Source organism: Colossoma macropomum, unplaced genomic scaffold, assembly GCF_904425465.1.
Source record: "Colossoma macropomum unplaced genomic scaffold, Colossoma_macropomum, whole genome shotgun sequence".
Lineage (NCBI taxonomy): Eukaryota > Metazoa > Chordata > Actinopteri > Characiformes > Serrasalmidae > Colossoma > Colossoma macropomum.
This window is the reverse complement of record NW_023494802.1, coordinates 41,147,561-41,172,495: the sequence shown is the minus strand read 5'-3', so window position 1 is coordinate 41,172,495 and position 24,935 is coordinate 41,147,561. Positions and strand designations below refer to the sequence as shown.

Below are 24,935 nucleotides of genomic sequence, written 5' to 3'. Positions count from 1 at the left end.
GAGTTCTTGAATGAGATGGCAAGATCATGATGAGGACCTGTAGTAGCAGGGATGAGCAGCAGCTAAGTCTTGCTAGGATTGAGCTTCAGGTGGTGAGCTGTCATCTATGAAGAGATGTCAGTCAGACAGTTTAGGTTCACAAACTATAGTAGTGATAGTGATCTATCAGGTGAGATCTGAACCAGGAAAGAGCTGTTCCTGTTACTCCTACACTTTTTAAGTTACTCCTACAAGATTTTCTAATCTAATCTTGTCGAGTAAGACAAAGTGGTCTATCATATCAAATGCCACACAAAGGTCAAACAGGACCAACAAAGATACGTTTCCTTGGTCAGAGAATAATGAGATCATGTACAATTTTTACTAGTGCTGTTTCTGTGCTATGATGAGGCCTAAATCCAGACTGAAATTGTTCATGTATGTGATTCCTATGCAAATAGAAACTTACTTGTTGAGCCAAAGCTTTTTCCAAAATTTTTGATATAAAGGGAAAATTTGAGATCTATAATTTGATGGCTCACAGCGATCAATATTTGGTTCATTAATCAGAGGTTTAATTACTGCTAGTTTGAGTTTTTTGGTATATAGCCACTATCTTTCTTTACATCCATGGTGACATCACCATGAAATGGGTGGCTGGTCTCCTGCTCACCCTAGCTCCACCCTTTTCTCACCTCATCTCTGTGTTGTGTAGTTTCGCTCTTTAATCATTACTGCCTTCCATGCGTAACACTGCTTGTCTCAAGTATTTCCTTTGCTCATCCTTTCAGTGATCAGCTTGATCTTTATGTTTCTTCCTGTTATTTTGCTTGTCCTTTGTGTTTGATTCATGAATTTCCATGTGCTTTGTTTCTCTAATCACATTTGTGATTGCTTTGCTTTAACTCTCATTAAACACCCATGTTCATAGCTTAAAGAACCACATTTTTAAGACTCACATGATACATTTTAATTTTTTTAATGCAGGACTAATTAGTATATTTCCTAATTTATGCAGACATTTTCTAGAAAAGTGAAAAAAATGCAATTGGATGAATCTAAACTTCAACATTCATAAACACTAAAGTATTTTTGCTCTTGTCTGTGTCTGCTTATCAGAATATGTCACTGTGTGTGAACAAACACACAAATCTGAACTGGAGAAGATATTTAGAAATATGAATGAAGGACTGTCACATCATGGAAACTCAACACTTCTGAATAAGATTTACACAGAGCTCTACATCACAGAGGGTGGGAGTGGAGAGGTCAATAATGAACATGAGGTGAGACAGATAGAAACATTCAGGAGATGACCAAAACAAGAGACACTGATCAAATGCAACGACATCTTCAAACCCATACCTGGGAAAGATAAACCCATCAGAACTGTGCTGACAAGAGGAATAGCTGGAATTGGTAAAACAGTCTCTGTGCAGAAGTTCACTCTGGACTGGACTGAAGGAAAAGCAAATCAGGATATCACTTTCATATTTCCACTTCCTTTTAGGGAGCTGAATTTGATAAAGGAGAAAAAGCTCTGGTGGATCTTCTTCATCTCTTTTTTCCAAAATTCACAAAATTTCGATTAAAAGACTTAATAAAATGTGCTGATTACAAAGTCATGTTCATCTTAGATGGTCTGGATGAGTGTCAACTTCCACTAGATTTAGAGAAAAATGAGATTTTATCTGATGTAACAGAATCAGCCTCAGTAGATGTGCTGCTGACAAACCTCATAAGGGGAAAGCTGCTTAGTTATTGTCTTCTCTGGATTACCACTCGACCAGCAGCGGTCAATCACATCCTTCTTAGGTATATTAACCAGGTAACTGAGATACGAGGATTCAGTGACCCTCAGAAAGAGGAATACTTCAGGAAAAAAATCAGTGATCAAAGCCTTGCTGAAAAGATCATTACACACATAAAGTCATCAAGAAGCCTTTACATCATGTGCCACATACCGGTCTTCCGCTGGATTTCAGCCACTGTCCTAGAGGAGATGTTGAGTGAAGCAGAGAGTGAAGAGGTTCCCAAGACTCTGACTCAAATGTTCACATACTTCCTGAACTTCCAGATCAAACAGAGCAGCCAAAAATATGAAGGAATAAGTGAAATTGATCCTCATAGAACCAGAAATGTTATTCTGGCACTGGGAAACTGGGAAAATGTTATTCTGGCACTGGCAAAAACCTCCATGAAGAACGGACGCAAAACATCGTGTACCCTGCCCGGGAGAGGGTCACCGGGACCTACCCCTGGAGCCAGGCCTGGGGGTAGCGTCCCTCGGCGAGCGCCTGGTGGCCGGGCAGCCCACGTAACCCGGCCGGGCTCAGCCCGAAGAGGCAACGTGGGGGGACCATGTGGGCCCACCACTCGCAAGGTCCAGCATGGGGGAGTGGTGCAGTGCCGTACAGGCAGTGGGAGATTGCAGGGGGGCCCTTGGTGGCCTAGGCCCCTGCGGCAGAAACTGGCTCTTGGTACGTGGAACGTAACCTCACTGGGGGGGAAGGAGCCAGAGCTTGTGCGGGAGGTTGAGAGGTACCAACTAGATATAGTTGGGCTCACCTCCACCCACAGTATCGGCTCTGGAACCAAACTCCTGGATAGGGGTTGGTCCCTCTCCTACTCCGGGGTTGCACAAGGTGAGAGGCGCCGGGCGGGTGTGGGGATACTCACGAGTCCCCGGCTGGCGGCAGTACAGTTGGAGTTTGTCCCGGTGGACGAGAGGGTCGCCTCAATGCGTATTAAAATCGCAGAGAGGAAAACTCTGACTGTTGTGTGTGCTTATGCACCAAACAACAGGTCGGAGTATTCGGCCTTCTTGGAGCAAGTGGGCGGGGTTCTGGAAAGGGTCCCAACTACAGACTCCATAGTCTTACTGGGAGACTTCAATGCTCATGTTGGCAATGACTGGGAGACCTGGAGAGGCGTGATTGGGAAGAACGGCCTGCCCGATCTAAACCCGAATGGTGAGTTGTTATTGGACTTGTGTGCTAGGCATGGATGGTCCATAACGAACACCAAGTTCCAACCCAAGGATGTTCATAAGTGTACGTGGTACCAGAGCTCCTTGGCTGAAAGGTCAATGATCGACTTTGTTGTCGTTTCATCTACTCGGGACCGTATGTTCTGGACACTCGGGTGAAGAGGGGTGCTGAGCTGTCGACTGATCACCACCTGGTGGTGAGTTGGATCAGATGGCAGGGAAGACTAATGGTCAGACCCGGTAGGCCCAAGCGAATAGCGAGGGTGTGCTGGGAATGACTGCCGGAGGCCCCTGTTCGGAATGATTTTAAACTCCCACCTCCGGGAGAGCTCTCTCATGTCCCGGCAGGAGGTAGGAGACATGGAGTCTGAATGGACCCTGTTCAAAACCTCCATTGTGGAAGCTGCCAGGCATGGCTGTGGCCAAAAGCTTGTGGGTGCCTGTCAGGGCGGTAACCCAAGAACCACCTGGTGGACACCGGTGGTGAGGGAGGCCGTCAAGCTGAAGAAAGAGGCCTTTAGGGACTGGATGGCCCGGAGGACTCCCGACTCAGCAGATAGGTACCGACCGGGCAAAAAAGGTGGCAGAAGCAAAATCCAGGGCATGGGACGAGTTTGGTGAGGCCATGGAAAAAGACTTTCGGTCGGCCTCGAGGAGGTTCTGGACAACTGTCCGGCGACTCAGGAGTGGTCGGGGTGACTGCGCCCAGGCTGTATTCAGCAGGGGTGGAGAAACTCTGACTTCAAATGAGGATATTGTCGGTCGGTGGAAAGAGCACTTTGAGGAACTCCTTAATCCGGGTGACATGCCTCCCTCACGGGAGTCAGGGCCAGAGGCCTCTGGCGTGTCAAGCTCCATTTCCCTGGTGGAGGTCACTGAGGTAGTTGGCAAGCTCTTCAGTGGCAAGGCACCGGGGGTGGATGAGATTCGTCCGGAGATGCTTAAGGCTCTGGATATTGTGGGGCTGTCGTGGCTGACACGCCTCTGCAATAGTGCATGGACCTCAGGCACAGTACCCTTGGACTGGCAGACCGGGGTGGTGGTCCCTATTTTCAAGAAAGGGGACCGGAGGGTGTGTGCCAACTATCGGGGTATCACACTGCTCAGCCTCCCTGGGAAAGTCTATGCCAAGGTGCTGGAAAGGAGACTTCGGCCGATAGTTGAACCTCAGATTGAGGAGGAACAATGCGGATTCCGTCCCGGCCGTGGAACAATGGACCAGCTTTTCACCCTCTCACGGATTGTTGAGGGGGCATGGGAGTTTGCCAACCCAGTCTACATGTGTTTTGTGGATTTGGAGAAGGCTTACGACCGTGTTCCCCGAGATATCTTGTGGGAGGTCCTCCGGGAGTATGGGGTGCCGGGGTTACTACTCCAGGCCATTCAATCTCTGTACGCCCGGAGTGAGAGCTGTGTTCGTATACTCGGCATTAAGTCGGACTCTTTCAGTGTTAGCGTTGGACTCCGCCAGGGTTGTGCCCTGTCTCCACTCCTGTTTGTGATATTCATGGACAGGGTGTCAAGGCGTAGCCGGGGTCAGGAGGGCATTATGTGTGGAGGCCGGAGGGTGGCGTCTCTGCTATTTGCAGATGATGTTGTTCTTTTGGCTGGATCACATGGATGCCTCCAGCGCACACTGGAGCGGTTTGCAGCTGAGTGTGAAGCGGTTGGTATGCGGATCAGCACCTCCAAGTCTGAGTCCATGGTCTTAGCCCGGAAAAGGATGGTATGCCCACTCCAGGTAGGGGGAAAGGACCTGCCCCAGGTGGAGGAGTTTAAGTATCTCGGGGTCTTGTTCACAAGTGATGGGAAGAAGGATCGTGAGATCGACCGCAGGCTGGGACAAGCGGCAGCAGTAATGCGGTCGCTGTACCGGACTGTAGTGGTGAAGAGGGAGCTGAGCCGTAAGGCGAAGCTCTCTGTTTACCGATCGGTCTACATCCCGACCCTCACCTATGGTCATGAGCTGTGGGTAATGACCGAAAGAATGAGATTGCGAATACAAGCGGCAGAAATGAGCTTTCTTCGCAGGGTGGCGGGCTACACTCTATTTGATAGGGTGAGGAGCTCGGCCATCCGGGAGGAGCTCGGAGTAGAGCCGCTACTCCTCCGCATTGAGAGGAGCCAGCTGAGGTGGTTCGGGCATCTGATCCGGATGCCCCCGGGACGCCTCCCGGTGGGGGTGTACCAGGCACGGCCTACCGGAATAAGACCCCGGGGTTGTCCTAGGACCCGCTGGAGGGATTATATCTCCAAGTTGGCCTGGGAGCGGCTTGGGGTCCCCGGGAATGAGCTGGAGGAAGTTGCGGGGGACAGGGTCACCTGGGATTCTCTGCTCTCCCAACTGCTACCGCGACCCTATCTGGACTAAGCGGTTAACGATGATGATGATGATGATGATGATGGGAAAACTGGCTTTCCAACAGCTGGAAAATGGCAACATAATCTTTTATGAGGAAGACCTGAGAGAATGTGGCATTGATGTCAGAGATGTGTCAGTGTACTCAGGAGTCTGTACTCAGATCTTCAGAGAGGAGTCTGCACTACACCTGGAAAAAGTTTTCAGCTTTATTCACCTGAGTGTTCAGGAGTTTCTTGCTGCTTTATATGCATTTCTTACTTTCATCTCTGACCACAGAAATGTGCTGCTGGAGCAAGTCACTGGATTTTTTGCTTTCCTCCAAAAGTCACAACTGTCTGACTTTCTCAACTGTGCAGTGGACAAGGCTTTAAAGAGTCAGAATGGACACTTGGACCTTTTCCTTCGCTTCCTTCTGGGCCTCTCACTGGAGTCCAATCAGACTCTCTTACGAAGGCTGCTTCCACAAACAAGAAAGATTTCAAACACAAAAGAGCAAGTAGCCAGGTACATCAAGAAGAAGATCAGGGAGAATCTGTCTCCAGAGAAATCCATCAATCTGTTCCACTGTCTGAATGAACTGAATGATCAGTCTCTAGTACAGGAAGTACAAATGTACCTGAACAAAAGTGGTAGTTGTTTCAGTGGAGCTAAGCTCCCTCTTGCTCAGTGGTCAGCTCTGGTGTTTGTGTTACTGAACTCAGAAAGGGACCTGGAGGATTTTGACTTGAGCAAATATGACCCATCAGAGGAATGTCTTCTGAGACTACTGCCAGTGGTCAAAGCATCCAGAAAAGCAGTGTGAGTGTTTTTATTGTTACATATTTCACTGTGTCACTATTTGTAAAGTCTGTAAGGACCATGTTAAGAGGGCATGCTTGCTGTGAAAATGTAGGATCCTCTGAATGCTCTGTCTTAGGTGCATCTACATATATAGCAAAAGAACATAACTGTTGTCTTTACTGCCTGTGCTGACTGGATAATAAAAATTGCCCATCTGCCAATTTATGTGTAAAGAAATCAGAATCTGACTCAGAATGAAAAAAAATCATTTTTTGTTTTTTAAATTTGTTCACCCTAGGACTAAAATCCAATACACATCTGATATGCAACCTCTCTCAGGACAGTCAAATAGGAATTTAGAAACTTTTTTGTCAATCCTACTTAACATTCATCATAATTACACACTGGCATTTATTTATCTTAAGGAAAAACAAAGGACATCAGTGATTGCTAATGTTGCCTCCATTTTGTTTATTTACTTTTGGTGTTTTCTCCCTGATCTCCAACAATGATGCTGAAATACGATCCTCTTCCAGGCTGTGTGGTTGTAATCTCACAGACAAAAGCTATGAAGGTCTGGCCAAAGCTCTCAGTTCAAACTTCTCAAGTCTGAGAGAACTAGACCTGTGTAAGAATGTACTGCAACATTCAGGAGCACAGGAGCTCTCTGCAGGACTGAAGAGTCCAAACTGTAAACTGGAGAAACTTAAGTAAGATCATAATTTTCTCACTGCAAATTTAAGGTCTCACACTACCATGTTTTACTTGTTACTATGTTCCAGCTAAAATGCAGTGTTGAATGTGTGCCATATATATATAGATAGATAAATAAAGATATATATATGTGTGTCGGTGTGTGTGTGTGTCTATATATATATATATATATATATATATATATATATATATATATATATATATATATATATATACATATATGAAAAAAACTGCAAGCATGTTCCCATTAATATTTGATTGTTTCTTTAGGTTCAGTGAAGTGTTTAGGGACTCTTAAGCCACTGGGGTTTATATGTGCAAAAACACTGAGGGCAAATTCCCTTAGTCAGTCATCAACATGGGGGAGATTAGAAACACAAATAAAATGAGATGAAAGCATGAGGTATCAGGAGATTTTAAATGAAATTCTGGCTGCCTCTGCAAAAAGATAAAAATAGTTTATGTTTGGATCTGCCAACAGCCAGTGATTCAAAACATGTCAGAATCTACTCAAAAATGGTTTGGGATGAGCTGAGGAAGACAGTCTATAAAGAAAGACCTAAGACCCTAAAGATGTTTTTTATATTAAGGGTTAAATTTCTGTCATATTTTAGTGTGAAAATGATTTAATTTACCATAAACAATTTATTACACCTTTTAACCCAAATAATTAAGGAAATAACTTACAATCAGCTTACAGTAATGTAAATGTGGACTGATGAAGCAGGGTGGTCTAAGGCTAACATTCAAATGTTTGGCTATGTATTTAATTTTCATTCTTTAATGTATTGTGTGTGTGTTTGTTACAGGTGGGTAATTCAGGTCAAAAAAAGTAAAAACCCTCCCTAGGATTTTGTTCCAACTACTGGAACACCTTTGCTGCTGGTTTGAACAAATAGAGAAGTCAAGCAGTTGGAACAAAATCCTGGGGAGGGTTTTTACTTTTTGGACCTGGATTACCCACCTCTATTGTGTGTTAAGATGTAAGTGTGAGAAGTTTTTCTTATTCTCTCTGCAGACTGTCTGACTGCAGGATTGCAGATGATGGCTGCGCTATTCTAGTTAAAGCTCTGAAATCAAACCCATCCCATCTGAGAGAGCTGAATCTGAACAACAATAAACTAGGCAATTCAGCAGTAAAGGAGCTCCCTGATCTACTGAAGGATCCATACTGTAAACTGGAGAAACTACAGTGAGTTACTCTCTTACTGTCACATAATTCACACACAGAGACCAAATGTGCTATTAGGATGATGTGAATAACCTCAGCTCTTTACTTATAGTTGTGTGTGTGTGTGTGAGACAGAGAGAGAGAGAGAGAGAGAGAGAGATAGAAATAGAGAGAGAGAGAGAGAGAGAGAGAGAGAGAGAGAGAGAGAGAGTAAATATTACTTTTAAGGGTGTGTGGGGGCCATTTTTTTCACTTGTTTGATATCAGTCCAAACACACAAAACAGGAAGTGAAAAAAGAGCAGTTTTTGAACTCAATCATAGTGTGAGATTAAAGTCTGTGTGTGTTAAGCTGTAATTGTTGATTTTTTCTTCTCTCTCTGCAGGCTTGATTACTGCAGTATTACACAAGATGGCTGTGTTGCTCTGGTTAAAGCTCTGAAATCAAACCCATCACACCTGAGAGAGTTGAATCTGAGTGGCAATAAACCAGGTGATTCAGCAGTGAAGGAGCTGTCTGATCTACTGAAGGATCCACACTGTAAACTGGAGAAACTACAGTGAGTTACTGACTTTCTGTTTCTTTTTACACTATGTACATATGTAAAAATACATGTGTCCATAGTGGAACATGAATGTTGCTTGGAATTGCTTTTAGAAAGAAACAGATTTTAAGATAAATATCATTTTAAAACATACAACACAAACAATATACAGAGTTACATAAACAGACAAAAACATTTATGTCAAGAATGGTAAAAGAATAACCAGTACGAACTTGTGAAACAAGTGAAGCTAACCCTATCAATGGATCAAAGAAAGTTTTAAGCAATTAACTTCTTACTGACCTACTGTATCTATACATTCCAGGCCCGACCAATGTGATAGCTCTGCCAAAAAAAGAAAGCACACTTTATCAAATTACATTACTTTTTTATTTTGTACATGAAAATCACATCTCCTCTGAAGCGAATACATTTCCGCACATTTTAATGCACAATTACTGAAAATAATAAAAAACACAAACCAACATTTGTTAAATTCAGCAAAAAATAGAAACAGTGCACAAAAATTTTAGATTTGCGTCTTTGACTTTGATGTGCATTTCTTGTGTCCAAGTCCATTATTTCACCAAAAAATAATTTAATAAATATATGACATACACAAATTATGCAACAATACCTCTTTTAATGTGACAGAATTTCCAGTGCATCCGTATAAAATCTGTTTTAGTTTCTGCCTTCAAAAGTCTGAAACTTTTAGGTGTTGCAACTGTCCAACCAATGTCCAACCACACTACCAAAAAGAGTAATTTAGTTATCTAAAATTTTAAATAAAATAATTTGGCATGATTTTGTTTGAAAACTTTAAAATAAAAACCATTCACTGAAAAACTATTGTCAGCTAGTTCTTGCTTCCTGAAATGTCAGGCTGCACAATCAAAAACAAAGGACTTTTATTTTGATATCCTTTTATGAAAGAGAGGACAGGGTACTGCATCATAAAAAAGACCCTGAGGGACCTTTTTGGTGCAATACCAAGGTCAGAAGCCCTCTCACAAATTTTGGAAAAAATGTCATTTTTGAGTCATGGTTAGAATGATTCAGTTTATCATGCCAGGTCACATAACCTCAGGAAAACTATGAATAATATATATACAGTATAATAATGTTTATTTGTTTCAGAAAAGGTAAGTATATACGCTCAAGTTCAAAAGGCAAAGGTTTCTACAGGTTTCAGTACAACCCCATTCCCAAAAAAAGCTGGAACGCAGTGCAAAATGTAAATAAAAATAGAATGCAATGATACACAAATCATGTAAACCATATTTTAAAGGAAAATACTACAAAGACAACATATCAAACTTCGGAACTGAGAAATGTTATAAATTTTAGAAAAATATATGCCCATTTTGAATTTGATGCCAACAACACGTTCCAAAAAAGTTGTGATGGGGGCATGTTTTACCACTGTGTTTCATCACCTCTACTTTTAACAACACTTTGTAAGCGTTTGGTAACTGAGGAGACACTGCCATAATTTAGAAAGTGAAATGTTTTCCCATTCTTGTTTGATATAGGATTTCAGCTGCTCAACAGTTCTGGGTCTCCTTTGTCATGTTTTTCATTCCATAATGCACCAAATGTTATCAGTGGGTGACAGGTTTGGACTGCAGGCAGGCCAGTTTTCCCGGTCTCTTTTAATACAGAGTCGTGCTGCTGTAATGCATGCAGAATGGGGTTTATCACTGTCTTGCTGAAATGAGCAAGGCCTTCTCTGAAAAAGATGTCGTCTGGATGGACCCATACCTTGTGCACTAATGCACTTCTGTACCATCATGAATACTGGCTTTTGAACTGTGCACTTATAACAAGCTGAGTGGTCTTTAGCCCGGAGGACACAGTGTCAATGATTTCCAAAAATAATTTCAAATGTTGATTTGTTGGACCACAGGACATTTTTCCACTTTCCCCTCAGTCCATTTTAAATGAGTTTAAGCCCAGAGAAGGTGGCAGCATATCTGGGTATTGTTTATGTACTGTTTTAGGGTTTTATCTTGCATTTGTGGATACAGTGACAAACTGTTTTCACAGACAGTGGTTTTCAGAAGTGTTTCTGAGCCCATGCAGTGATTTCCACTACAGAATCATGTCTGTTTTTTATGCAGTGCCACCTGAGAGCCCAAAGATCATGGCCAGCAAATACTGGTTTTTGGCCTTGTCCCTTGCATACAGAGATTTCTCCAGATTGTCTGAATCTTTTAATGATATAATGTACCGTAGATGATGAAAAGCAAAAGTTCTTTGCTATTTTATGTTGAGAAATGTTATTCTTGAATTGTTGCACTATTTGATCATGCAGTCTTTCACAGAGTGGCGAGCCCTTCCCCTTATTTATCTCTGGGATGTTTTTTAATACCCGATCATGTTATTGACCTGTTGTCAATCAACCACCAGGTGTTTTTTTTTAGCATTACACAACTTTACCAGCCTTTTGTTGCCCCGTCCCAACTTTTTTGGACTGTGTGGTTGGCATCAAATTCAAAATGGGCAAAAATTTTTCAAAAAACAAGAAAATTTCTCAGTTTTAACATGTGATATGTTGTGTTTGTACTATTTTCAATTAAGTATAGGGTTTAAATCATTTGCATTTTGTTTTTATTTACATTTTGCACAGCGTCCCAAATTCTTTTGGAAATGGGGTTTTAGATGCCTGTTTAATTTTAAATTAGTCTGAAAAGTTAGGTGTTGCAACCAGTAAGTCAAATGGTGCAACCGGACAAGCACAATGTAATAACTGAAATAGACAATTAAAATCATTTATAACACAAATTTCATTTAAGATATAAAATGTCCATAGATATGAATGCAAATATATATGCAGACATGAAAATGCACATCATATTGTCATTTTTGAAAACTTTATTTATCATTGTCCCATTTTGCTTGGTGCTTGTTTAGGTACATATTTTTAGTGATGGCTTCTTGACAGCTACACATCCTTTCAGACCCACAGACTTAATTTGTCTTCTCACAGTGGAAGGATGGACAGAAACGCCTGTGGATTTTTTCAGATCTGAAGCAGCTTGATTTTCTCCCTTCTCTCAAAGATGAAAGCCTTAAGTGTTGTTTATCTGATGAAGAAAGTTTTATTGGTGTACCAGGTGTTGTGGGTTTTTGTTAGGAGTTGGATTTTCTCTGTTCACTTGTTTCCTTTCATTTCCCCCTTCCTTATTCAAGTACTGTTTTTATTAATTAATATATTTGTAGTGCATATGTTCACTTCAAATGTGCAAACATACTTTATTTTGTATTTTGTATGTTTTTAAAAGCATAAACAAAGATACGTTTAAAATGATACATTTCTCTCTAATGATAAGGAAGATAAGAAAAGCCAGCAGTCATTCAAAAAGAGTTACTGGATGACCTGAAAGTAGCAGGAACAATAGTTACTCAGAGAGCAGTAAGCAATTAACGGCATGGCAAATTCCCACATCCCACACAAAACTAAAGAAGAAGCTCAGAGATCTGTGTCTAAAATTTGCTCATGAGTATTTAGACAAATCTGAAATATTTTGGAACAATATACTCTGGTCAGACCAAACAAAAATAGAAGTTTAAGAGTTCTAGCTTATCATGTTTGAAGAAAGAAGGATTGTGCTTATGATCTCAAGTCCACCCACAGTGAAGATTGAAGGTGGGTGCATCATGATATAGGACTGCTTCTCTGCAAACAGTACTGAGGCATTACACCTCATCAAAGAAATCGGAGAAGACAGACATTCCTACAAGACAACAACCCCAAGCATACAGCCAAAATAACTGAAGACTGGTTTCTAAAAATGGTGAAGGTGTTTGCATGGCCTTGCCAATCTCCTGACCCGAATCCCACTGAAAATGTATTGCAGATTTTAAATTTGTATCAGTCCAGCAGAGGAACTCTTGTAACCTTGTGCCAAGACAAATAGACGAAAATTGAACCACAGTGGTGCAAAAAGCTTACTACATCTCACTGTAGACTTCTCAAAGCTGTTATTACCAAATATGTACTGTAAGTTTAAATAACAAAAACAAAATTGTCTGGATATTTGTTTACTCTAACTGTATTTGAGTGGAAAGAAAGGTATTGCATGCAAAGAAGAGGTCTAACACATAAATGTCTGAATTTAGAATATCTAAACCAAGCTGTTTATAACAGCAAATATAATATGAATCCTTCTGAGTTTTTTTAAATCCAGGAATGAGGGTTTTGTCAGCAGTTTCAGATTTGTTCGTCTTACATATCAGATCACACAATGGCATACTTGCAAGTTTGACTGAGAGTTTGTTTACTGAATCTTGCTATGTAAATCACTAACCAGATGTCTAGGCTAAAGCATTTTTAGTTTACCAATGCCTAAATTTATTAGAATAGGCCTTTCTGCAGTAGTTTTGGTTGTTGAGATTAAACTGGACACTGATGAACTGATGAGGTGTTATCAAAATGAAAAAGTCATGTGACACAAATGATGTTACATTATGTCACAGTATTTCAAAATGTTTTTAATGTTTCCCACATTTTGGTACACACGAAAAGAAGAACAACCTGCTTGTCTGGGATCAGGATATTTTGACACATAACACACCTGAATGAGAAACTGAAAATATACCCTGATTCCTGTCACTTTTGACAACATAACATTGCCTGATTTGACTTGCATTTTTCCATCACCTTTAAAGCACTTTGCATTACATTTTGTTATCATTATTTGATTGTTAACTCATTAATATTTGTGAAATGTAAGGATTTCAAAAAAGATCTAGGGCTGTAGCCCTGGATGACATCATCCATGTATTTAGCATTGTATTACTCACTTTCTGTTCCTAGCTGCAACTTTAACACCTCCACTACCCTTCCTAATCTCAAACTGATCTAGTGTCTAAGAGCAAAGATTGTAAAACATACAATAAACTCAGTCTAAACAGTTTTTGTTTTAGAAAAAATGTATTATGCTTGTTTTCTTATTTTTTATTTAACATGTTTCAGAGAGCAGTAGCATCTAGGAAGGTTTCAAGAATCAAGTCTGGGCTAATGCCAAAATATTAAACAAAACGTCAGCTAACTCACACATCCCAAAACAACTAACTTGAAAGTAAAAACATATGAAAATATATAATAATACATCTTCATCTGCAGGAGTTACCTGGTAACAAGGCAATTGTTTCAAGATAATACAAAACATAATCAGCAGATATTCTGGTCCAAAACAAGATATTATCATAAAACAAGCTAAAGGCTAAATTCTACGTGGTCTGTGGTTCCAAAACACTCTCTTTTTTAAATTACACCAATTGTGAAATGTGAGTGAAAATGGAACAGCAGCTTTACTGAGACTGAAAACTACAGATTTCTGCAAACTGTGAGACGGGACAGGCTTGGAAGAGGAGTGACATGTAATTATAATTGTGAGTGCAGGCAAAGCTTTTGACAGTTTTTCATCTTTTGAGTATGTTGTGCTCGGTCTTGTGTTTGATGCGTCAGTGGTTTTAGTAGCACTTTGTAGACCTCCAATCATAATGCTAGTTTAGATATACTGTAATGACATATATGCATATATATATATATATATATATATATATATACATATAGAGAGAGAGAGAGAGAGAGTTAGAGTTAGAGTTAAAAATTGTTTAGACACACCAGGTATTAGATAGTAACTGTAAACACTGGGCTTACTCATGGAGAGATTTAAATAAGACACTAACAGATAAAATCACAATGTATGTAAACAAAAACGTCATGAAGAACTTATATTTCACAGATCAAAAAAGTGCATTTAGTGAAGCCAGTGTCAACTGAAACATTGATAAAAATGGATTCATATCTCAGAGATGATTTTGGCCTGAACCTGCCTTTGCTCTGTATTATGCTCTATGTGTTTGTGTGTGTGTCTCTGTATGTGTATTGAGCTGCAAGTTTGAGGAGCTTTTCTTCTTCTCTCTGCAGGCTGTTTAACTGCAGTATTACAGGTAAAGGCTGTGCTGATCTGGTTAAAGCCCTGAAATCAAACCCCTCTTCACACCTGAGAGAGCTGAATCTGAACAAGAATGAACCAGCAGAGTCAGGAGTGAGGGAGCTCTCTGATCTACTGAAGGATCCACACTGTAAACTGGAGAAACTAGAGTGAGATACTCATATTACATCTGGAAACTCTCAGCTCTTTTACATTTAAGTATTGTGTGAGTGTGAATGTGTGTGAAAGAGAGAGAGGGAGGGAGTGCCTGTTGCCAGTCCTGACGGCAGTGGCCCTCGAGATGTCCTGCTGCTGGGGCTCCCATGTCCTCGTCCAGTTCTGCAAACATGAGTGGAGCATACCCGAACTGGAACTCAAATGGGGACATGCCCAGGGACGAGTGCCATAATGTGTACAGCGGTTTCTGCCCCCCACTGAAGGACAGCCACTATATAGCCCTCTGGGCCTATAGTTGCTGGCTGTTGTTCTAGAGGGGGGGCTCCCACTGGTGGGAGAGAGCATCTGATTTAGCATTCTTTGACTAAGGTCTGTACAACAACACAAAGTCATATCAGACAACTGCCCACCTGGCTTGGCGTGGATTTAGCCATTTAGCTTTCTCGACATAGGTCAGAGGTTTGTGATTTGTTCAAACCAGAAAAGCATATTTGGCTCCCTCCAGCCAGTGCCTCCATTCCTCTAATGCCATTTTGACAGCCAACAACTCATGATCACCCACATTGTAGTTACACTCTAAAGGGGAGAGGCAGTGTGAGAAGAAGGCACAGGGGTTAGGACCACACTGCTGAGACAACACTGCCCCTATGCATATCTCAGAGGCATCCACCTCTTCCACAAGTGGAAATCTGGGTTTGGAAGTTGAAACAATGGGGCCAAGGTTAAATGCCACTTAACAGTGATTTCTCCAACTTCACAAACAAGTGCTTCTCCAGGAGCAGCTGGAGAATCCACTGGATTTGGCCTACGTGTTCATCTTGGTTCTTGCTATTGATGAGAATGTCATACAAATAGACAAACATGTAACAATCAAGTACCTCCCTCAGAAGCTTGTTAATGCAGTGCTAGAAGACAGCTGGGGCATTCATCAGCATAACCAAGGGCATAACCAAGTATTCATAGTGGCATGATGGGGTGGCAAAGGCCATCTTCCATTTGTCCCCCTCCTTTACCCTGATTAGGTTCTAGGCACTGCACAGGTCCAGCTTCGTGGAGATGGATGCCTGTTGCAGTGCCTTACAGGCAGAGAATTCCAGAGGTAAGGGGTAGTAGTCATTAACCGTGATCTTATTTAGTCTCCAGTAATCAGTACAGGGGCTCCGACCCCGTCTTTCTTCCCTACAGAGAAGAAACCTGCTTCTGCTGGGGAGGTTGATGGCCAGATGATACCTAGTGCCAAGGACTCCTGGATGTAATCCTCCATGGCCCTATTTTCTTGGCCAGACAGGGAAAATAGTTGGCTCTGAGGGGCACTGGTGCCAGGTAACAGGTTTATGGCAATATTGCAAGGCCGATGGAGGGCCTTTCTGAAGGGAACCTAGAGGTCTGCTGTTCGAATGCAAGTTAGCATTGAAAGAGGAAACCTACACATCCTCCAGGATCCCCCATGTAACATTCTGGGGGTGGCAACTGGGGCTCTGCCTGTGCAGCAGATGCTCCTGCAGACTGAGGAGCAGGGGGGTTAGTATTTGCCTGCATTTGGCCTGCTCATGCCTTCTAATGGTGGCCCCTTAAACAACAAGGGCAAGCCTCACCTGATCCATCAGGTTGCTCAGCTGGGTCCATTGCTTGGCTGTGTCTTTCTGTAATGTGGGATGGCTCACCAGACTGAGGATGTGAATCCAGGCTGTCTGAGTTATATCCCAGAGGCATACCAGGTGAGCCACCACAGGTTTTAGGGAGACAGGACCTAAGTGCCATGTTAATGTAAATGTAGCTAATGTAAATCGGGAAGGATGAGCTCAACTAAGAAACTTAAAGAAGTGATCGGACAGGGAGCGAACCCAGACCATACTACTGGTGTGGCATGACCACTCTACCACTACACCACTGAAATATCCAAAAATGGTTGGGAAAAAAATATAAATATAAAAATTTTGGGGGGGATTTTTCTCCAATTTTCTCCCCAATTTAGTCATTTCCAATTTCACCCACTAGGTAGGACCCCTCAATCACACGATACTACCAGTGCGTGGAGGGAGAAGGCAATCACAGGCTTCTTCTGAGACCTGTGTGTGTAGAGAGAGAACTTAGTGACTAAAGCGACAAATGATTTTTCCAATGGAACCAAAACCAAAACTAAAGAGAAGGATGGTGGGTTCTTTTGTGTTCTTTTATTTATTTATTTATTTTTTCTCAGAGACAGATAACAGAGAAGAGAACCTCGAGGGGAGGCTTGAGCGGGGGAGTGCAAAACTGTCAGCACTCTTATCCAAATTACCAGCTGCTTCTGTTGATTCAAACTGAGACAAAGACACAGCAATGTGTGTCTCCTTCTCTGCCCTTATGAAGCTCTCTGCCCAGGTGTAGGATGTTGGGCTTGATTCGCCCTGGAAAGTGCATGTCACCTCTCTCTGGTGGCTGAGAGCACTGCAGCCCTGGAGACAGACCTTACAGAAACTCAGTTTTATGGTTGATGATGTACAACTGAACGTCTGAAATTGAGTTTCCAAAATACATTAATTTTTTTCAAGTAATTCACATTGTCAGATTTACTTTTAAAATAACATTTGGATGTCTTGCAATTGTACACTGAAAAATAAATAATTAAATCCCCATATAATTGAAATAGTACTTCCAAGTTTTGCAGTGCTTTATACAGTAAGTTCATGAAACAAAAAAATAACTGAAATGTGAGTGAAAATGGAACAGTAGCTTTACCTGAGACTGAAAAACACGTTCAGCTATAAGTGTGAGGATTTTTTTCCTCTTCCCTCTGCAGGCTGGGTGACTGCAGTATTACAGAGGAAGGCTGTGCTGATCTGATTAAAGCTCTGAAATTGAACCCCTCACACCTGAGAGAGCTGAATCTGAGCATCAATAAACCAGGACCATCAGGAATGAAGGAGCTCTCACATCTACTGAAGGATGCAAACTGTAAACTTGAGAAAATACAGTTAGTCATATTGCATCTGAAACCCTCAGTTCTTTTCCTTTCAGTAGCATGTATGTGTATGTGTGTGTGTGTGTGTGTGTGTGTGTGTGTGTGTGTGTGTTTTGTGTGTCAAGCTCCTATAGTGTGCTAAACATTACTGGAACTTTCAGACCAAACACCAAAATAGATGTTTTGGCAGTATACACCAGAGGTGATTTTGGCACAGACACAAAGATAGCCATGCAGAAAAAGTACCTTTTCCCCACTGTGAAGTATGGTGGTGGATCTGTGACGCCTCAAAATAAACACAAAAATGGTTCACTGACCACAGAATTAAGGTTTTGCCTTGGCCACCACAGTTCTACGACCTAAACCCTATAGAAAACAAACCTAAACAAGCAGCACAAAACACCAGTATTGGGGCTGAACTAATCTTAACTTAGAAAGAATGTGGACAGTGCTAAAGAAATGAACAGAAAAAATCAAGAAAAAACTACCCTGAGCTGTATTGTGAAAGCAAAACTAGCTAAATACTGTAGGCTTACCTTCCCAAAAGTACTATTAATTTATGTTTTGAAATTCACTGTCTGGGTGTTTAATTAATTAGGTAATAGTAAGTAAATAAAAAACAATTTATTTACAATTCATTTATTTCAATTTATTTACAAACACACACACACACACATATACATATATATATATATATATATATATATATATATACATAGCATGGATTTTTTTTATAATTCTTTCACTACTTAGGTGCAGTGGTGTATAAAGTAGCCTGAATTCATAATTAGATAAAAGTATTGTTACTACAGTGAAATAATGATTGCAGTGAAAGTATCTTCAAAAACTCTTTCAAAAAATCTTTTCAAATATATCAGAGTAACTCATAGAACTGCAGTGGCACTTCTTAATACATATGGCATTTATCAGTACAGCGATTGAAGTTTATTAGGTTCTGTGTTTTTTTTTGGGGGGGGGTGGTCATTTTGGATCTTCAATTTACTGCAACCTTAAATTTACTGGTACATTAAATCCATTGGCACCTTGAATTGACTGGCACCTTAAATTCACTTCCACCTTAAATTTACTGATAGAATAAATCCAGAGCCACCTTTAATTCACTGCCACCTTAAATCTACTGCCTCCTTAAATTCACTGATACATTACATCCAGTGCCACTGTAAATTCACTGCCACCTTAAATTTACTGATACATTAAATACTGTACCACCATAAATTCAATGCCTCTTTAAATCCATTTTTTGTGCTAAGATTGCTGTAAGCATGTAAGTCTTTGTGTACTGTGTATGAGTGTCTGTGTGAGAGATGTGCATTGTGACGTCACTTGGCGTGGCAGTTAGACTTGAATGTCCTGAATTTTCCACCAGTTATTTCCTATGAGAAACAATATTGTCTTTGAACGATCATTTTACAAAAAACATACATTGGATGACTTAGAGAAGCACAAGCAACCTACTCTGGTATAGGTCCTATGGGTATTGTGGTTCTAGCTCAAAAACTGTGGGATGAGAAACATTTTATATATTTTTTTTGAGTGTAGAATAATAAGAAGATTACAAAGAACAGTAAGTTGGCTTTTTCAAGCAAACTTAATTACTTAATGTGGACTCTTTTTTGCCTAATACACCCTGCATGTATCTCCTCACCATGAATAGATTTTAAGTACACATTTTATGCCAAAAGTTATTCAAAAATGTGAAATTCCCCTTTTTAGAATGAATATTAGGAAGTTACTTGAAATATACAGAATGTTGCTACCAATATATAAATGACATCAATAATCTAAGGACAGTAATGTATGGTAAATGAAAAATTATTTTGCTGTTTTTGTATATTATCAATCCCAACATTTGATGATATGATAATATTGGTCAAAGTCTTTCTTTTTTACCCATTGTTAACCAAATAAGTGTTAACTAACTCAAACTTTGTTAATCCTGCTCCTGGCAAACCCATTTTCTGAAGTTCTTGTCAAGGTATGTGAGTACTTGTTCTTCTCCTTCTGTCTCTAGGCTGGCTGACTGCAGTATTGCAGAGGAGGGCTGCGAGGCTCTGGTTAGAGCTCTGAAATCAAATCCCTCATCACACCTGAGAGAACTGAATGTGAGCTACAATAATCCAGGAGAGTCAGGAATGAAGGATCTCTCTGATCTACTGAAGGATCCACATTGTAAACTGGAAAAACTACAGTAAGTTACTGACTACACACACAGTCAAGTTCAGCATGCCTGGCATAATGGCATAGTATTGTAACAAAACAACAAAATGCCAATGAAATGATTCAAATCAAATCAAAGCACATTAACTATTTTAATTTGTTAATGTACTTTTTTCTCTTCCACTGTATATGTGTGTATGTTGATTACATGATTTGCTATATTATTGTATATTATCAGTACTTTCTGAAATTATTGTTAACTAATTATTATGAAATTGTTAACTAAATGACCGTTCATTCAATCAAATATCAAAATTAGTTATCATGTTAGTTAAGTGCAGTGTGTATTCTTGACAAACAGCAGTACACAGTGAATCTCTTTTTTACTCTGACATACCATTCTCAAGCACTGTATGAGGAGTTTTCCTTCTCTCTGCAGTCTGGAATACTGCAGCATTACCAATAAAGACTGTGCTGCTCTGGTTAAAGCTCTGAAATCAAATCCCTCATCACAGCTGAGAGAGCTGAATCTGAACTGGAATAAACCAGGAGATTTGGGAGTGAAGGAGCTCTCTGCTCTGCTGAAGGATCCACACTGTAAACTGGAGAAATTAGAGTGAGTTACTGACATATTGTCTCTACACACACATACTGTGGTCCCTAGAAATATTAAAACTACCTAGCAGATTGAATTGTGTTTTGTGTGAGATCACAAATTGCTTTAGAATGAACATGTATACAGAGAAAAAAAGTTTTCTTTTCTTCAAAAGAACAAGGCTTTTAGTAATAAATTTGTTTCAAAATAAATGAATAATATATAAAAAAAAATCATATATAGCAAAGGGCAAAAAATAGTAATAACAAAACCCAAGAACTATGAAATGATGGTGCCTGATGAATACTGAAGGGCAGTAAGGAAAAATTTCTAGTGCTTGAATGTTTTAGAAACACATGACAATTCTACCTTGATTTGAACAAACTGTCAGGCACGCTGAGATGTGTGAAGTTGATAAAACACACAATAGATGACTATGTCAGGCATTAAATACCCAAATTCATTTACTGATTAAGTGATTGGGGGAAGCTGTCTTCCTGCAGCAGGGGTCTCATTTGGATGCCCATCTGGTTGCAACTTCAGCCATGACCACCAACTCAAAGTTGCTTCTCTGGTCAATGTGGAGCTCCTCTGGCACCGGATCTCATTATTTCCTTGTACCTATGAAAGAATGTAACCGAAAGCCCTTGTCACTGGCATCAGCATCCATTTCGAAATTTCTAAAAACAGCTTTCCACTGGAAACGCCAGTATCAGTGTTTCACACAGCTGGGCACAGAGGGCAATAAACACATGCTCAGCTTCCAAACCCACACAAACCCACATATGAAGTGCAGATAGTATGATGCTAAGCCAAGAAAGTTATGCAGCTCATCAACACTCCACAGCGTGGGCCACTGTCACAGCACATCCACTTTCTGTTTCCACCCTTGCACTGCTCACTACATGGCCGAGATGGCTTATGAGCCACTGACAATGGTTGCCTTTTAATAGTGTGCAACCACAGTTTTGTGGACTTGATAGCTTGAATACCTTCTCCATATTTGCAAGCACCTCATAAATAATGTGGATCAAGGTAGATGAAGCACTGGTCCTTGGGGACACCAACAAGCATTCACTCTAACATAGCCAGGCCATTTCAGGGAGCCAAAGGTCATTACCTTGAAATGCCAAAGTCCCATGCTCAGCATAAACACCATCTTTTCTCTGGCATCCAGAGCGAATGCCACCTGCCAATACCCACTCTTCAGTTGGTGAATCAGTCCAAGGCATCATCAGTGCATGAGAGCAGATACAAATCTGGCTTAGTTACAGTGTTGAGCCGCTGGTAGTCCAAAAACTTCCATCCACTTTCTTTGTTAGGATTCTTAATCTGGTTTTCCACAGTGTATGGCTTTACCAAAACCACAGGATAATGCACAGGATTATCCCCTGCGATTGATTTCCTTGGCCACCTGACTCTTATTTCACCTTCAAATTATCTGCTAATCCTAAATGTTCACATACTTTTTCCACTCACAGATATGTAATATTGGATCATTTTCCTCAACAAATAAATGGCCAGTTCTGCTGGTTTGGTCTCATTTGTCTATTTTGGTTCTTTTTATCTACGTTTAGGACTTGTGTAAAAATCTGATAAAGTTTTAGGTCAAACGTATGCAGAATTATAGAAATTTCTAAAGGATTTATTTACTTCCAAGCACCATTGTATATACCATGGAGAAGAAAATCGGATGCTCTCTTGGATGTTTCAAGAATTTAACCCTTTAGTTTTCAAACAAAAATTACCAATCAAGTAAAAGTATGACTAGTAATTCGATACAACAAATGTAACGGCTTATGTTAAATAAATACAAATTAAATATATATATATATATATATATATATATATATATACATATATATATATATATATATATATATATATATATATATATTACAAGCATTGTATTTGTTAATTTCACAAAAAATCATTAGACCTTCTCTGAAGACCTAGAAGGCCATAAATTTTGTTTTCCCAGTTTTATGAATATTGCATAAGGTATGCACTTTATTTTCAGCTTATGTGTATAATGTGATGGTGATTACATTGATTAAGCTTGTGTATAGTTTACAACTTCTGAACATAATGAACAAGTATGTTCATGCCTGATCATTCTGTCATGTTTTCTGTCTTACAGCATATTCATACCTGTATAAGTCTACCTCACTGGGGTTTATGAAGAAAGGACAACAAACATACACACACACAAACAGTATATGATCCTACATGCTAATGTTTTTTGGTCCTTACTGCTGAAATAGTTCCATTGTCTATTGGTATATTATTTCTGTGGACATCTATGAGCATGCAAAGACCCATAATGTTCTGGTTCCTAACATCAATTCAGGCTCTAGGCTAAATGCCCTGAACCCTAAAACTGGAGCCATGGCATAAAACGTGGCATGGAATATAATTTCCAGCATTGTGACTCTGCACATTTTGTAACGTTCCACTGCTTTGGAAGGAGGCACACAGCTTTTCCACAACTGTAGACTTTATTAAAGGCTGTCTCTGGCTCCAGCCTTGCCTCACACATGAAAGGGGAACACACAAAATATACTTTTCAGTTGAAAAATGCTACTCGTATCTCACCGACTGCTGAATTGTGTGAAGTAATCCAAACAGCACAGTGGCTGTATCTCAGCAGCAGCATTATCTAAAAGAAAACCATTTCAGCTCAGCTACCTATATGGTTACCTTGTAAGGTCACTTTCAGATAATAGCCCAAAGCTCAATTGTTGTCTAACAAACTTTATGATTTATAACTGCTTACACATTTATACCAAATCTGACAGTTAATGAAGACACCTGGACACATTTATGCCACACGGCTACAGCTCAGCTGAACTTAAGGAAGGCAGATAATAAATGTAGGTTTGTTGAACTAGTCAGACACAGCCCCAGTTTAGCTGTTTAAATGTGTTCCCTTTTCTTCTTGTTGATAGAAAAGCTTTTACATTTAACTGCAGTTTTGGAACAAAATCACACCCAAAAGCTGCACCGTGTGGCATTGCATTTAATTTTTTTCTGAGCTGCATCCGCAGGGCAAATCATCTGTGTTTATCTCCAGTGCAATGATTTGACATCACCCAGTGTGAACTGTACATCTAAAATGATGGGGACTCTGATATGTCCCAGACATCTTGAATAAAACTGAGGATTTTCATAATAAATAAAATAATTTGTCATTTTAACAACATATTAAATGGTTTAGGATATTTACTGCGATACGAATCAGCGTTCCTTTTAAGGTGCTAACAAAGAGCCTGAAAATGGTGCCACTAGACAATATCATTGTATTTGTTTCTATAAGTGTATAAGAGTATTATTTTTCTATAAATGTAATTCCATCACTTGTTGCTTCTATTATGCCAAAGTCCTATGCCATAAATTAAAGACAAAATAAGAATGTACAGTGTATGACAAACTAATATAAATTATGGAAGCTTATAATTGTACCTGTTTGAAATGTTGATGCTTTATAGTTGCTTTACATATGTGTGAATATTAAACTGTGAACAAAGATTTTATCTTTTTATGAGTTTGGGCTGAACCCTCAGTAAATATGTTGTATATGTATGTAGCATTTGATTGTACTTAGTGACACAAAATATCTTCTGACATGCAGTTTTAAGTAACACATATACAAAAGTCCACCACACCTTTGAAATTTTTGTCTTATGTTTGTTCGTTTTTTTTTCTTTTAGGCTGCATTAATATTTTAAGTTCAGTTTTATTTCTTTTTCAGGGTGTGTTCTGCTTGGCATGCTTGGTTCAATTAAAATGAACCCTGGTGTGATTGCTCTGTTAATGCGGTTCGTTAGAACAAGTGAGAACACTATCATCCAAATGCTGATGGGCGCTATATACGCGGCCTGAGACCCCTTGAGGAGGACACAGTCAGTCCTCTACCAACCAAACTAAGTTAATTTGAAATATGAATGCAAAATAAACAAAATACATCAAAACCAACAATGAACTGAAATTACAGGACAGATACTTTTAGTTTTAGAATGAGGCTGTCAAACATTTGAAGCCACTAAAAGATAATGAATGTACATATTTGACCACACGTCAGTTATATTACATATTAATGTGGTGATTTTCAACGTTTTATTATGAATAATCTACTCAAGAAGTAGCAGTGATTTAACCTCACTTCACAACATGGAAAACAAAGGTAACATTCAGCCTCTTATGTCTTTGTTGGAGTTATTGTTCCAACACAGTTATGGGTCTGGAACATTATAAAGTGAAGCACATGATAAGTCATTATTAATGAACAAATTGTTACTGTGTTCTTTTTTTTTGGAGTTAATAATGATCTAGAACAATTTTATTAAGTGAAACACATGGTAACTCTGGTCTGGTTAGCTTTGCAACAGCAAACATGCCAGTTGCCCTTTACATTGTGTGTAAATTTCATGATGAATAGACTAGTAGAATGGTAAATAAATAAATTTACCATAAATAAATAAATATAATAGTATATAAATATAATAATAAAATAAATTTATAGTGTGTTTTTACCTTCTCCTGTAAAGTTATTGTA

General features: G+C 39.8%; 1 pseudogene; it reads left to right on the top strand.

Moving 5' to 3' along the window:
• Positions 1 to 22,583, top strand: part of LOC118822109 — a 28,085-nt pseudogene extending 5,502 nt beyond the window's left edge.
• Positions 22,584 to 24,935: the final 2,352 nt, after the last annotated feature.